This window comes from Neolamprologus brichardi, chromosome 1 (genome assembly GCF_056152115.1).
Source record: "Neolamprologus brichardi isolate AB-2024 chromosome 1, ASM5615211v1, whole genome shotgun sequence".
In the NCBI taxonomy this organism is placed as follows: Eukaryota; Metazoa; Chordata; class Actinopteri; order Cichliformes; family Cichlidae; genus Neolamprologus; species Neolamprologus brichardi.
This window is the reverse complement of record NC_142104.1, coordinates 21,261,005-21,275,000: the sequence shown is the minus strand read 5'-3', so window position 1 is coordinate 21,275,000 and position 13,996 is coordinate 21,261,005. Positions and strand designations below refer to the sequence as shown.

The 13,996-nt window shown below is 40.9% G+C and overlaps 1 protein-coding gene and 1 long non-coding RNA gene across 3 annotated transcripts in view; one reads left to right on the top strand and one right to left on the bottom strand.

Annotated features, from left to right (window-relative positions):
* The window catches only part of LOC102795119 (uncharacterized), a 3,271-nt gene extending 936 nt beyond the window's left edge, over positions 1 to 2,335 (bottom strand). The window contains exons 1-2 of the long non-coding RNA XR_436534.3: positions 2,088 to 2,335; positions 1 to 1,345 (exon numbers count right to left, since the gene is read on the bottom strand). The exon at positions 1 to 1,345 is cut by the window's left edge and continues 936 nt beyond it. This is a non-coding gene — a long non-coding RNA (uncharacterized LOC102795119). The remainder of the gene's footprint in view (positions 1,346 to 2,087) is intronic.
* A 1,344-nt stretch (positions 2,336 to 3,679) lies between these two features.
* dagla (diacylglycerol lipase, alpha) overlaps positions 3,680 to 13,996 on the top strand; it is a 39,822-nt gene continuing 29,505 nt past the window's right edge. The window contains exon 1 of one of the 2 annotated variants that reach the window (XM_087839525.1): positions 3,680 to 4,425. The gene's annotated coding sequence lies outside the window, so the exon portion shown is untranslated. The remainder of the gene's footprint in view (positions 4,426 to 13,996) is intronic. The other variant, XM_087839524.1, reaches the window with a different exon arrangement.

Sequence of the window (13,996 nt, the reverse complement as noted above, 5' to 3'; positions counted from 1 at the left end):
GAAATAACTATCATGTTTTGGCAGCAGGCTTTCAACCTGATACACAACACTAATGGCTGTTCAGCCTGCTACAGCTAAACATCTACTGTAAGATGTAAACAGATTGAAACAGCATGACTGCGGCTGCTGTGTAAGACACGAAAGGTTATTGATTTGTGATATAATTTGACAGTAAAATAAATCTGCTTATTCTACAATAATAAATAACTGCACTATTATACTCTGGTCCACAGTATACATATTTTACATCCAACGACCCTTCACGTGCCATTCCTCAACCCCTGCACACTTATGTGTTCTCTCTGAATTTTTATTGTGTTGTACTTGCTTGTGTTCGCCATTTCGATGTCTCATACGCTCTATACTAATAGAGGAACTCAGTACCTTCCATTAGGCAATCAATGATTTAGCCAGAGTAGTTTCAATACACCACAGTGGACAATCCCAGCTATTCTCTGCTCTTCTCTTCCAACAGTCTCATTTTAAAGTAAAGTAAAAACCTAGAACTCTGATAGCTGCTATTCATATTTCAAAGGTTCAATATTATGATTTGAGGCTTCACGTGTTTCTTTTAGCAAAGTGAACCAAGCTCATTTCTGGTGCAAGAATGTACAAATATTTAAACATTTTTGTCAATATTTGTTCAAATTAGATTAAACCAGACAAAGCAGCTGAATAAACTACCTTTAAGAGTTCAGGTTTTTAGCTCGGCGTAAGTTTTTTTTGTGTGTGTTTTTTATAATTATATAATTACACTTCAGATGCAGTATTGTAGCAAATTCATGCATATAATATGTGTAATTATGCTCCATATACAGCCTTGATCGGAAATCAAATGAGTTGATTCACTACAAGTGAAAGCAGGGCTAAAAAAAACAAAAAGAAAAAGTCCCCAATCTTTATCATGATAGTCTGTGAACCAATCAGCAGCGACCGTCTAAGTCATCAACCAATAAATACCCCAACTTCAGACAATGATTTGGTTTTAATTTCTCCTCGCCAGTAGCAATACTCCGAGCAAGATGGCTCCCGCAGCAATAACGGCCCCACCAATGAGAAAGGGCTTCAGGTGTTCCAGAGAGTCTGTGCCGGAGGCTGCAGCTTCGTCACCTGCTGCTGCTGTCTCTGTTTCCGCTGCTCCATCCTGCGCAGGAGGGCGATGCTCCGGCTCAGGAGCTGCAGGGGCAGGGTCAGACTTGCGTGGGGCAGCCGGCTCCTTTTTCTCCACTTTAGGTGCTGCCTTTGGAGCTGAAGCCCCAGGCTTGCCTTTGGCTTCCATCAGCTCTGAGACAGAGGTGTGGTCTGGTCACAGGATACTTTATAAGGTCAGCTCTGTGCTGCTTCACTGAGGAAAAAAAAAGACAGCAAACAGACATTGCCAGATTATCCCTCTAAATTGGGCTCAGACATCATGTCATATGCTCTGTTGAGTGTAAAGCCACTGGCATATGAAAGAGCACCTGATAATCATGGATTCACCTTACAGCAGTGAAGCAGTCGTGAGGCAATAGGGCCTTAAATGTGACCTTGGAAATATGACATTGATAGGAATGCTCCGGTGCTTATAAGGGCTTGAAATTGTTTATTTTGGTGACATCTCCTGTGACACGATCTCCCACTGAAGGAAAAAGAAGCCACAGAAGCGTCCTATGTTAAGGTTTTTCATGGGACAATCTTCTAGCTTTATAATGGAGGCAAGGGGGGGAGGAAAGCATTGCATCTGCAGAGCTGATGTAAGGCTTAATCTTTACTCCTTTGACCGTGAGAAGAGCCTATAGTTGAAATGCAACATGAAGATTTTATCTTTTTTCCCCTCCTTGTTCTCTATTCTGTAAAGCCCGCATGAGTCATTTGTGCTATAAATGTAGGACAAGATGGAGGAAAGAAATAAGGAGTACAGTCACTGCAACAGAGGAAATCAGGGAAAATGCTAATTAGAACAAACGAAGAGGAATAAATACAAGACAAGACTAAAAGAACGCATTATTCAGCTTCAATATTACAAAATGCATGTTGGACGCAGCTTAACAAAAAAGTCCCCTGTTATACAGGAAATATCTAATAGAGGAAATATAGTTTTCACCTACCTATCCAGCAGCACTATATATATTACAGGGATAACGGGTGGTACAGAAAACACGGCAAAAGTTGAATGTCCTTAACGTAGGAAGGTGGGAGACAGCGGAGAGATGGAGGACGCAGAAAGCAGACGGCAGGAAAATGAGAGGGAGAGGACGAGAAACTGGGACGTACCATCATGTTAGGGGGAGTCGACTCCTGGATCACGTCTTTTTGAGATTATTGCGCAAGCACAGACCCGCTGTCTTATTATCGGCTAAATAAATGGGATTTCCTTCATTGTTTATCGAGTTCATATTATTGTGATCATTAAACTAGTCAAATACAAGCTAATACATTAAAATAACTTGTTTTTTTGTTTAGAAGCATTTTTTTTTGTTATCTGTCGATAATCAGACACAGCTAACTGCAAATAAAACAGTTTCTGTGGATAAAAGGAGCTGACTTTAATCTTACAGAATTTCGGGGGTGTATTGGTATGTCGTTGACAGTATGGCCATCAATTATTAACCCTTTACCCAACCTATAAGACGTAAGAGTAGAGTGACGTAGGCTAGAGACGCTATTCATAACGTAAAGGCAACATCCTCCAAATTAAAGCGGAAAAATCAAGGCTTTAGCGTCACTGGGTACATGAACAATAAATAAATTAACAAATAATTACAACAATAAAAGAAATTATATAAATATACATTTATTAAAATGTATAACATATTCTTTATTCTAAATATATTTTATATTCTAAATATCTAATTTCTTTTGGTTACATCATAGTTACATCATGGATAATAATAACAGTGTGGACAAACGTTTGCATGTGTGTGTGTGCAGATATAGATTTTGAAGTTGAAACAAAAAGAAAAAAAAATCTATTTTTTCTAAAAGCTATTTTTTTTAGATGTTAAAATCCCCCAGTCCCAGAGCTCAGCTCTTGGTTCACTTTTCCATGTGAAACTGAAGTCCTGTGGCTGCAATGGCTCTGTGTTCTCACGAGGATTTTCGCATTTATTTCTTCTTTTCAAGACCACGGCAAGATGTGCAGCAGCCCCGACGCCATTTATATGTCGATCCAAAGACCAAAGCGATATCTCAAGATAGTAACGGGCAAATTAAGACGCTACCGGTCCGTACCAGCTGACGACACACACGCGCACAACCAAAAATGATTTTTTTTTATTACAAATCCATATCTTCTTACACAATATGGATTTGATTTATTATCTGCAAGGAGCACGTCATATGAGGGGAAAAACGGGTGGGGGGAATTGGGTCATGATGTGATGCAAAATAAATTATTAACGGCGTTTATCCATGTATCCCAGTGTCGTCACCGAGTGTGAAAAAGCGTGCATGCGCAGAACAATCGTTTCCACTTCAGTAAGTTGACGCTTTTGTTGTTTCTTGCTGCGAATCGCGCGCAGAGCTGAAAAGCTTGCTCAAAATATGAACTGAGCGAACAAAACAAAACAGAAAATAAAAGAAAAAAGAAATCACTGTCAGATCTCCCCCTGGGTCTTTCTAGATGACATCACAAAGGGGAGCGGCAACCTCTAGAAAGAAAAAAAAAGCACCGCTCTCTTTGAAAACGTTTGCCGATAATTCACAAACCACCGGTGGCGCCCTTTCTCCACAGCACCTCCACGGAGTCTGTGATCTGCCATTTACTAAAAAAAAAGGGGGGGACGAGTCAGGTGTGCGTAAACCTAACGCTGCCCTGGGTTTGCGCAGCCAAACACGGAAGGGGAATAGCCAATTCGTACGCGTTTTTCGGTGGGAAAATATCCTAGGGGATGGGCTAGATTCTCGGGAACTGCTGCCGTCCGTGTCAGGATTCGGGAGTTGTCCGGCTGTTGGCACATACACACACAAGCTACAAACAACAACGTGAAACCCGAAGGGCTCGATATGTTCGCTAATCCCAGGGGACTGTAATTCTCTTTCATGGATCGAAATAAGTCATGCAGAGCTCGGACGTGAAAACGACCACCACAGCCGACGACGTGTTGCAATTAAGCGGAGAGCCGAGCCGCCAGTTTCCAGCGCTTTCAAAACGGCCGTGTGATTAATTACAGCTTTGACTGTGCGTCTCAGGATTGCCTGACAGCCGGGAGGTAACCGAGGAAGCTCCCGGTCTTTGATGTCTCTGGGTCCATTCATCCTTCTGTTGTAATGACGTCTGCACGGTTATTTTAATTCCATCGGTGAGGCGTTTGAGTGTTCATCCAGCCCCCAACCTTCAACCGGTGTTGGGGACGACGAGCCTGAGGCGGGTCGACAGTCGCAAGGATATGGAAAAGAGAGCGGAACCGATGCAGTGGGTCTTGGCAAGGCATCGTCAAAACACAGGTGAGCAGTAGCAGCAAACGGATGAGACTTGACTGTAAAGCCGCCTTTAGTTATATGCACACGCAGGGCAGCAAAGCCCGCCACGACACGGCCAGCGTGACCCGGCTTTTAAATCCACGTCTTAGCGCTGTTTGAGGCACATTTCTTAGGCCGTATCGTCATTTGCTGGGGCGGTAGGATGTCACCTCAAGCAGCTGTCCTGATTGCATGAGACTGGGTACTACTGCCACTGATGGCGATCGACTTGTTGGAATCACACGTTAAGGTGCTGGAGCAAAATACAAACATCAGCTAACAGCGGTGTGAGTGCTTGGCAGTTTTTTTTTTTCACAATTTACAAGAATAAGTAGTGCAGAAGACCTCTTTACTCTGTGGTGTTTGTCTCCTCATTTAGTAGGTAACTCATCAATCCCCTGTTCTTTAACATTACTACAGAGGAGCCTTTCCAACAAGGCTTTAAAGCCTGACCAGTACATTATCCAGACTTTATGCTTGCACACTTCCCTGCAAAAAAAGGGACCTGGCACAGTGACAGTAATGGGGACTGTCACACCTCTTTATCATTCACACTGAATATTTCACAGCTAATTTGGGCCCTTCTTTTCTCACGACTTCCAGTTGTGGAGCCATGCTTTTCTCTTTTCTATCTATATTTTCATGCCCACTCAAAGTGCTCTGCCTTTATGAAGCCACGATGGATGAAAGATGACCGCAGGGTGTAAGGAGAATGTCAGGCTGTCCCAAAGTGGATAACAAATGCCTGAAAAATAGCAATATGCTGGTTTAAGAGAATGACACAGTATTTGAACAAAACGAGAGATGAGAGCAGGAAATGTTGGTTATTACTCATACAGTGGCACTCACTGTTGTCAAGATCTGTTGTGGTCTTTGGTTTTATATTAAGGTGCTTAATATGTTGTTTATGAGCTGCAGCGAGGCATGTTTATGACACACAGATAAGTACTGGACTATACCAATGCGTACATATCTAATTTCGTTTATGATTTCTGCACAGGAAACTGCATAGAGGAAATTTTGGCACCCTCTTCCAAAAAAGCTTTTAGCCATCCCCAAAGGAAGTTTCACCCAGCGCTTTCCAGTACCGGTAATACAATAAAATAAAAAAAATTTAAACTGCATTCCTTAATTAGGATTTCATCTGCTCCAGCTTAATTGTATAATGTGTCCGAAATAAAAACAAAATGCCCAAATTTCCCTCTAATAAGCTAACAGACATGTTGCCTTTACTGTGCTATTCAGTCAACCTCTGAAGGCCCATTCTGAGCCAGAATATCCCTGACCAGGTTCTCTAGGGTCCCACATTACACCTATAACTTGCATATCCTTTATGTATTTAATCAATATTGTAGTCCACGTCCCCACCTTAACCCTCCATGCACACATACATGATTGTAAAGGGTGTGGAAAAGCTTCACACAAACAGGAAAGGAGGGAAAAACCCAGTTAATTTAGGTTGTGCATGAAGATCTTGTAAGGGTGAAGATTTTTTATTTTTCTTCTCATTCATTTTTAAGCTCATTGCTAGTTTTCCTGAGATCAACTACAGCTAAGTGTTTTTGCAAAATAAGCCAGTCAGGCCATTCCTGGCTATGTCAGGCTGCATCAACACCAGTGTAAACACTTGATTCATTGGTGTCCCTGTGAGGCTTCTCTCCTAATGAAAACCAAGTGCCTCCAGAAGAGTCCTGGTGGATATGTTGTCTCTTTGTTTTCCCGATCAGTTTTTGCGAGAGTTTCTGTTACGTCACCTCTTTTTGTGCTAGAAAACTGCCTGGCTTCTTGTCTTCACTCTAGACTTATTAATTTGATCTGATGTAACAGGTCTAATGCTGGTGTTTGGTTTTTCACAGCGAGTTAAAGAGTCAAAAGGCTTTTAGATAAAGCAACGTAGAACATTTGGCAGTATTTATGGAAGTGCAGATAACAAAAAACATTAATGATCGACCGCATCAATGCATCTTTTTGCAGGGGTGTAGATATATTGTTACTCGTTTATGCTTTCTGATTTGGACTTCTTTCCAACAATCAAATTACCCCTTTGAGCAAGCACTTGGCAACAATGGGAAGGTAAAAGTCCCTTTTAACAGGAAGAACCCTCTAACAAAACCAGGCTCAAGAAGGGACAGCCATCTCCCGTGACTGGTAGGGGGTGAGGGGAGGAAGACAGGACAAATGTTACAGCTTAAGGGAGAGGAGGAGGATGAGAACATGCAGTTGACATTTACAGTAATACATTTTATTTTTGGAGTTTACAGTAGGAATGCAAACAGTGTAACGGTAACCAAAGCAGCTGACAGTAACATACTGCAACGTTTATGTTCTGTACAGAGCAGTGCTATACAGTTTGTTACCATTAGGGATTATAGTAGGCACACTGCAAAATACCTGTTTAATACCGACAAGTCTAGCTGCCAAATCCATCCATCCATTCATCTTCACCCTGGACAGGTTGCCAGTCTGTCGCAGGGCTAAAGCTTGAGTTAAACTTCTGTGGGAAAGCTGCGTCCTAACTGACAATGTGACTGGAAACTCAATATTGTAACCATCCACGCCATTCAAGTCATTGTGCTACGCATCAACCCAACGTGTAATTGGGCATTGGGACATGCATGTCAGGTTACGTAGAAGTTAAAAGACTCAAGGTTAAAACTGGGATCCGGTTATGACGTAAGTTATGGCATCAATGGGATGCAGAAGTATAATTCACGTGTAACACAAAGAGACCATTCACACACACATTCCTAAAGGCAATTTAGGGTCACCAGTTAACTGTATGCCTTTTACTGGTATTTAATTTTAATGCTTTTAAACAGAGTTACAAAGATCAAGGTACTGTTATTGATAAGTAGACAGTAAAGTCATAGAGTTAATGTCCTTGGAAGTTGGAAGTTGATGATGAAATATACAAGCATCTTTGAGGTTTTTTTAGACTGTCTTGATTAATTTTCATTTTTTGAAATTCTTGTAAGTTTGGCTTTTCATAAATAACTTGTTCATATGCATGAGTCAGAAGCCAGTAGCTGTGGCTGAGCTGTGATAAACACCCTGTATAAAAGGAAGACTGAGTGGAAGTTTTTTGGATTTACGACGCGTGAAATTTTACGTTTAAACAAGACACTTCTGCAGAGTTCCTCAAATCACCTAAACTGAGAAATTAAATGAGGGCAACAGAACAGTTTTAGTTGAGCTATAAATATTCAGCTCAAAATGATAATGCCATAGGCCCTTGAAATTGAGTTTCATTTTCTCATGTGTGTCAAGAGTCCATTTCAGCATTAAAGGGTACTTATTTTCCTGTTAGGCTACATCATGCTACAAGGCAGAATTTTAATAGTGAATACTTTTCTTTGAAATGAGCTGAAACTTGCAGTAGTTCACAACAGGCTGGAAATGTGTTCCAGTGACCGCTGTGTATTTGCCTGACACGGCGTTGGAAGTGCAAATTAACGAATGATCCAGCACAATTAACATTTTCAAATCTGCTATTTTAAGTCCCTGTTATCTCCGCTATATATGTAAGACTTTGCATGTGCCTGAATTTTAGGTTTTATCTTCTTCACTGTGAATCGTTGCCGGTCCAAATAACTCATAAATAAAAGGGAAACATTCACACATAAATGAGCTAGTATTGATTATCTGACAGGTGTTGTTTGTCGGCGTCCCCTCCCGAACAGACGTGTATGCTTTCCAAAATATGCAAGCCGCACCCGTGATCAGACAGCTGTTCGGTGGAAGTACGTGGAAGAACGTCTATTTGATGTTCCCCAAGAAATGCAACAGTGCTATGGCTGCAGTAGAGTGTTGCATGGGGAGAATTGATGAAGTCACTATATGATCGCATACGATGAAAAACACATTCGTATATAGTATGTGGCAGCATGCCACAGACAGGTTGGAAGACCACATATGTTGCCAGCCGAACACACAACCACATAAAAGCATCATCATGTATACACAAACACACGCATGCAATCTGCGGCGCACATACTATCACATCAAGTGGAAGAAGAGAAAATGGAGTGGGAAGAGGTGAAAGGGATTGAGTGGGCGGCGGTGGGAGAAAAAGATGGAGAAAGAGGCAGAGGGAGAGTAGGAGTGAGCGGCACATGGCTTTCAGTCTAAAAAAAGATGAGCAACGCGAAACCAAAACCAGAATCTGGATTAGCTTGATAAGGAAGAGGAGGGAGGAGGGGTTGTGAAGGGGAGGGCCGGAGGAGAAAATGTAGATGCGTGTGCATCTGCACCGAAAATGGTGCTCATAAATGTCCTCTAAAATATGAATACTGAATGAGTGTGTGGGTAGGAGAGAGCATGAAGATGGGGAGATGAGAAAGAGAGAGGGTGAGATTCTTTAGGATGGACAGAGTGGTGCTGTCGTGTGACAGAACGGGGAGAGACGGGATCATTAGAGACAGCAGAGCCGGGGATGTGACAAACGCTGGAGAGAATCTTGATCTGAGCAGAGTGTAACACTGACCCAGGCAGAAAAAGAGAGAGACTGGAGCAGATGGATGTATGACAGCGAGCAGAGGAGACGGAGAGATTTGGTTATGTGCCGCAGTCACATAGTCATGCCAACCCAGCATAACCTCAGCATTTTCTGTAGACATTCTTAGTAGCCTGTCTCTTCAGAACTGTGCCCAACACCTCACTACATGCCAAACTCTCTTCAGCCTGCCATGTCTGTCTCAAGTCAAGTAAATATATATATTTTTTCTCCTTTCTATCTCATTCCCATTGATTTTGAAGACATAACGAGCTACCTGCTGCATGCCTCTATGCCCAACTGTGTGCCCGCAGAGCCTGTCTTTAATTATAGATCACCCTTTAATGGTGCACTTGTTAAATAACCCTTTCACACATAACCCCAGAAATATCACACAACATTAACGTGAGTCAGTCCGGTCTAGAAAGCAATTCCACTAGATAATGTCTTATGGAAGAAATTCCATCATTTATACTTGGCACACAAATGTCACAGAAATTATACCTGTACATTTTGTGTGTACAGTCACAATTTCAGACACACTTGTGTGAATGTACAAAATTTATATTCTTACCTACTTCAAAGATATAAATTTTTAATTCAGAAACTGAAGGGGCCACATGAATATTTACATCCTATGGATGAGGATTTGCTGCAGAAACTGTGTGCGTGCTACAGAGAATTGCAGGTACCTAGAGGATGCATTTATTGTGCACATTCCCTGCCATACCTCAGTGAAAGCTGGAATCTCCTTTTTTTTTTTTTTTTTTTTTTTTTTTTTTTTTTTTTGGGATACACATTAGATCCTCTCCTTTCTCCCACGTCCCACCAAAAGCTAACAGGTAAACTTTTCAAGCAACCCCAGTACCATAACCTAATTCTGTTCAAAAGATGTCATGTGAATATATGAAAAGTGGACTAATTACTGAATATAATGCATAGCTGTTAGTTTAGTAGCAGGCTAAATTTGGATAAAAATTAGATACTATGTTTATCGCTCAAAAGTGTGTATTTACTGTTGGTCGCCGTTTTGGATGGACACCCACAAAAACGAACATGTTTCAGACTGGCATCAAGTAGTGTCACCCATTTGACAACATGTTCCATCTTTGTCTGATGTTATGATGTAAAATACATAGATTACTACACCTGCAGAGCTTCCCAATTTCCCGTCATTCTTAGCGTTAGACTAAAGAAAGGTGTAAACCCGTAAAAACCTTTAAAAGCTCACTTGCTTGTTGTAATCTCATAGGTTTACCCAAAATCTGCTTTTGCTCTGTTGGTTCAAATGTTACCTGTTACTAAGGCTCTACTGGTGTTCACACCACAAAGTATCACAGTGTCTGTGAATACGTAAACCTTTAAGCAGAAGCATAACCTAGTCCTGTTCTGTCCACGACTGGCTCAGTATGGTGTATTTATGAAAAAGGTTTCGCTGTCATTTTTATGCATTGAAAACATGCACTGCTATAACTATGAAAAAAAGAGAAAAGTCAAGCTGCATAAAAAAAGCAAAAAAAATTTTCTACAGTGACCTTTTAAGCACACAGTGTATGATTGCAGAATATGTCAGTGTCAGTTTTCAAGTTTTCATATTTATTAGGGGTGGGAGAAAAAATCAATACAGCATAGTTTCACAATCCATGCAAGGACACCAAATATCAATTTCTTATTAAATAAAGTAACAAGTAGGGCTCGTTTCACCTGATAGGAAGTAACCTTTCTGCAAGCTATCACATCTGACTTGGAATCACTGCAATCACTCTCAGAGAGATTGTCAGAGGTTTGCAAACAGATGCAGACAGATTGCCAACACATGACCCCATTGAGTCACAGACTGACTGCAGACGGACTCTGTCTTATGTCAACATTTATGGCAGGTTTGAGTGGCAGTGTCGGTATGTTTGGCAGTCTCATTTAGTGGCACAAAAGTAACTGCAGTGAGATAAAATTATCCCAGTTTAACTTCAAGGATGCAATTTGCTGTTGAAAAGACAAAACAAATTACAATATATCTTATTGCAGTACTCCAGATATGTTAAAAATGTTAAAAATTACATTAATATCGTAATGTAGGGTGCCCGGTGATTCCCACTTTTAATATTTATTATTGTAAAAAAGAGTGAGTGGTGTTAGAAATGTTTGGTTCAGAGCAGGGAATTGTATTCCTGATCATAATGGATTAATATTTCTCAGCTGTTTGTTTTCAAACCACTCAGTAAGTTGTGCTCTCATCCCTCTGTGTGAGGAGACGCTTGCCTGACGAACTAAATGTTCTTGAGCTTGGTTAGAGTGTTGATAGATGGGGAGGTTGCGCAGGGGGAGGGTGTGATAGAAAATAAAGGGCCTCTAACCAGCGGGCTGTGGGCCACAACTTGGCTTGATGCTGCTGCAGCAGCAGGCTCCCTTTGAGGGAGAGGAGGAGGATATTAAAACACCTGCTGCTAGTCATACCAACCAGCAACTTGCTCTCTGTAAAACAAAGAACGGGCAGCAGTGCTGAATGTTGTGGTTCCTGTATGTGCAGATTTTAGATTCAGGTCCAGTATTCGTGACTCACCCAGTGGTGTAGTGTATTGATACGTCAGCAGTGCTCTGTGTAATTATTTCAGCAGTAAGACCTGGTGAGTTGTAACGTTTCCCTTTTTGTTAGCAACAGCTCATTTATGTGTAGAGATGGGGAAACAACTGCAGTTTTTCAAAACATGTACAGGCAATGTCTAAGTCGAGAAGAGGGATTTCATTAGGGCTTTGCTTGTGAATAAGATGCATCGTGCAGTTCACACAGAATCAGTCTGTGTAAAACATTTCAGAGGCTGTGCTCTGCCCATTTAACTTGTTTGTCCTAGCCAAAGACAAAGGCATAGTGACGAAAAGGGAACCCTGTCATTGTTGCTACATCATTGTCACTGCATCGCATGGGTGTGGGCCTAGCCGCGGGGAGCACAAAAGCATTGCTCACGTGCATCGATACATTGTTGTCTCCACTGAACGCACGCAGCTTGGATGCAGATGGAATCTGTAGCTCTGGATGAGAGTCGAGAGTTTGCGTGACTCATGCTTCATGCAGAATGCATCAATCATACCGGAGTCAAGAACCGCAGTTCACGCTGGAGCTGTCTGCATAGTAGAGTTTCTTTTTAGGTCAGGTTTTAGACATTTAGATGCTCTTTTGATCTCAGGTTACGAACACGGCAGGGAGTGTGGCAGCTTCAGGTGCTGCAGCAAAATGCGTTTTATTGCATGAGAAGGTTTAAAGAAGGCTTGAAAATTCAAGCAAAAATGTCAGTTCATTAAGAACTATTAACATCAGCATCAACATTAGATGGGCTTGGCTTTTATCTAGACTAGGCATGGTCAATATCTTGTATTATGGAGGAAAAGATATGCAGATTTGATCAATATGCACAGCAATGGAGAAATTGACCATTTGGATTAGAAAATTTATAGTTTTATTTTGAGGAAAAATAAAAAGTCATGTAGTTTGTGAAGATTTGCTCTGCTTAGTGCATCAGTGTACCTTCAAAGTTTAAAAAAACAAAACAAAAGCAGAAACAGAAAAATCAAACAGTGGTTATGTTGCACTGATGGCTGATGTGAAATATGCTACCCCCAGTGCTCACAATATTGAACGCTATATGTACTGTATAAAAAGAGAAATCTAATTTGTGTAAGCCTAAGTGTTATGTAATTACATTTTAGGGAAGTCAAGGATTCCACGAAACAAGGGGAAACAAGCCATGCCCGAGACAGATCTACGAACCCGCAGGACATCTACGCATAATTTTTTTTAAAAAAAAAGTTAATAAAAAGTCGTTTCTATGTCAGGCGTGCAACAGTTGTTTAATTTTCACCTTGGTCTGAAACATTTTCTTTGTCTCGTTTGGTTGTTTTATGGTTATTAAAAATAGCACTCGAAACAATATATAGACTTTGTGCCTTTGTAAGTAAAAATGTATCAAGTAGTAACATCCAGTAAGCTACATTTAAACTCCACATCGCTGCAGCTGTAGAAGTGCTATGCCGATGACAAGTCCAACATAATTTGTGCTCCAGCAACACTGTGTTCAGGTGTAGCTTGGCTTGAAATAATGGCTTTTTGAGGACCGTGAATTCCTGATGTGTGAAAGTAGGATTAGTCAGCTTAGTCTGTCAGAAAGTGTCTTTTTTTTTTGCTGTGTGCTGGTTGTGAAATGATCATTATGTTACCATAAATAACAACAATTTATGGGAGAACCAGGGAGGCTTTTTTTGTTTGTTTGTTTGGGGTTTTTTTGTACGTAATGTCCCTCGCATGGAGTTGGTGTCCTGTTTTTATTTCGGGGATGGGATTTTGCAGCCTTTCTGTATCTCTTTTTTTTTTTTTTTTTAAATGTTGTTTAGTTTTCAGGTTGCAAATATCCAGCTCTCTGGTTTAATCACAGATTCTAAACTAATTAAGGAGGTTAAGTTTACCAGGGGAGCACACTGAACATGCAACATGGTTTGAAATTGCTATGGAGATTGGATATTCCATTTAATGAAGATGCTTTATGAGAGTCAATGTGATTTAATCCCCTGAAGCCCAATTGCACATTACATCCTGAGCACATGAGCATAATTCCCTTGAATTTTTTTGAACAATCAGTTTTCAATTTTCTGTTAGACGATGACCCAGAACCTTTCAAACATTAACTGTGATCGAGGTCAACTTCAATTAATCTGTCGCTAACTAATTACACTCCTTACATATGTATTTTCCATTTTCATTGCTCAAATAGCCTGGTGTACCTGTGGAAGGAAGGAGGAATGTAATGAACATAATATCAGGATGACGTGTTTGCATTTGACTGCGGTGAAAAAATTGTCAAAGTGCATCAGCTAATGCCTATAGTTGAGGCCGAACAGCACCACTAATAGGCTAACGTCCTCTGTGTGATGGATGGGAAAGCCCTTGAGGATGCAGCTGCTTTTTGTGAGGATGTCGAGTTGAGATATGAGATTGATGGTCATAGATGTTTATGAAATTTGGCTTTCAGAGTTTTGTAGTTGGAGGTCAGCACTGATTAGTTATATGCTGAACTG